Here is a 2,370-nt window from a genome sequence, read left to right as displayed (position 1 = left end):
TTCCCGTCGTTGAAAACACAACTAAAAAATGTCATCAATGCTTTTTAAAAAAAGTCAGTGATAGAGAATCGTAACATAAAGTCTGTCTATTATTTCGATTCAATTAAAGTGACATTTCCATAATTAATAGTTTAGTAATTACTGTTATACATTTGGGGATCATGTAAAAGATTTCTTTCGAAAGAAACTCACTTCAATTACACTTGGAGGTTTCTGGGGAATTCGTAAATAGTAAACTGCATACTGATACAGTCTGCTAGACATTAATGAGGTAATATTTGCTCTTCATCTTTGATTCTTTCTACAGTGATTAGATTTACACTTGCGCGATAAAATTTCTATTATTTGTCTTCAGAGGTTAATATATTCTTTGAAAACTGAACCTCTGATACTCAGGTTAAGGAGGTAAGTTTTGATATGTGGCGGAATTCTATAGTGAGATACAAAAATCTGTCAAAAAGAAGTGGAATTCCATAGGGGTAGCTTTTTAAATCCTACTAAAACTCAGAATTCAAGAAGGGTTTAAACCTGAAATTACCTGGAATTCCAGGAGGTTACAGCATTTCCAGCCACAGAGGGAGGGATCTCCTCGACATGGGGTATGGGTTTTTTCTGGAAAAGCCCATTTGGATAATTTCAATTTCATCCCTATGTTTCAGAACAAGGCTTAATCAAGCTTAATCAGGCATTATCAAGCTTTTTGGTAAAGTTGGTAGGTAGTATTGAAATAGAAGTTCATAGCAAGTATGGACTTTTCTAACATACTGTACTTGTCTTAGTTACTCGAATTAAGCTTGTTACTTCAGTGGTTAAGCTTTCAATCAAAATTCAGACCGGGAAATATAAATCAATTTTTTCGGTCTTTTTGGCTTTCGAGACACCCCCTTCTCACGCACCCACACTATACTTTAATTTTTGTCCCCACTGAAAATAATCAAATAAAGCAATCCTCGCTGCAAAATATTTACTATTTTTCCCATCCTCGCTGAATTTTCTGACTTAAAAACAAAAGAATAGAAGTCCCTAGCCACAAAAAATATGGAAATATAAATCCCTATTGAGTCAGAGTCTGTTATTTTTACCCACCCTCGCTGAAAAAAATCCTACTTGGTCTGTGAGAAGGGGGTGTTTCAAGGGCAATCTTTCCCTCTCTATTCCTAATGAGGGTAATATTACTATGAAATTCACAAGTAAGGAGGATATTTCTTTGTTTCTATTAACCTGAGGTTTGAATCTGGCTATGTTTAACGGTCGGATCCTATAACAATACGAGTAAGTTTTCAAGGTCATCTAAGACCATATTCAGACTCCGGTTCCATTCAGTTCCGGTTCCGAAACAAGAGTGAACGTAAAAATCGAAACGTTAAAAAAGAAGACGCTACAAAGCAAAAAAAATCGAAACAGTTTCGCTCCACTTTTTTCATCGGAACGGAACTGCTTCATTTTCTTGCTCCGAAACGTTCTGAAACCAATATGAACACACTCGATCCGTAACGAAAATACTACCGGAGCGAAACGAAATAGTAACGTGTAAACATGGTCTAAGTTAGTTCATTTTACGACTTAAAAATTACTTTTTCACTAATAACCCTTAATCTCTGAAATTCGGCCTGCTTAACAACCCAAAGTTCATTCTACCTGCATCAAAAGAGGGCATCGTTCTTACGACTTAGGAAAAAATCAATAATGGTTATCTTAGATTGGAAAGCTTGCACAAAACGTCGAAAAAAAGTCTATCCAGCATTCAAATGACGTTTCAATATGATATTCAATTGGCGTTGAAAAAACGTTCTTACTAACCTTCATATCAGGGTACTTGATGATACATTTTGTGCCGGTTGTCAATCCCAATTTGCTCAATGGTTTCAAATGTTTAATACCACAATCTTGGCAGTTCCTCTCACAATTGGTTAAATCAACTGGCCATGCTAATCTGGATGATTTGATTGGTCGTTTTTTTGGACCCAGACCCTACAAAACGGTTGCCATCCCATAAAGAGAAGATAAATTGTCCTGTGAATGAGAAATAGAAATAAGTTAAATCATGCAAGTGCTCTGGAGTTTTAACAACACCGTTTTTTTATAAAGTATATTTTACTGATAATAGAAGAGGAGCCTGATTTTCATTTACTCTAGAGACCGAACAGAAAATTTTTTGAAAATCTCTAAAATAAACAAATGTAGCTCTAGACTAGAGCAAAGCAAGCACTAAAATTTTGCAAAATATTGCCATACCTAACGTAGTGGCGTGGTGGGAAAATGTCTCTGGGGTGGCCAAGGCAAATATGGCGCCCTTTTTAAAGATTTTTTGTTTTTGGCGCCCCTCTCTATACGCTCATTATGAACACAAAAAAGGGAGTGTGCGAGCGA

This window comes from Clytia hemisphaerica, unplaced genomic scaffold (assembly GCF_902728285.1).
Source record: "Clytia hemisphaerica strain Z4C2 unplaced genomic scaffold, Clytia hemisphaerica genome assembly, whole genome shotgun sequence".
NCBI classification, from domain to species: Eukaryota; Metazoa; Cnidaria; class Hydrozoa; order Leptothecata; family Clytiidae; genus Clytia; species Clytia hemisphaerica.
Note: the sequence above shows the minus strand (reverse complement) of the source record.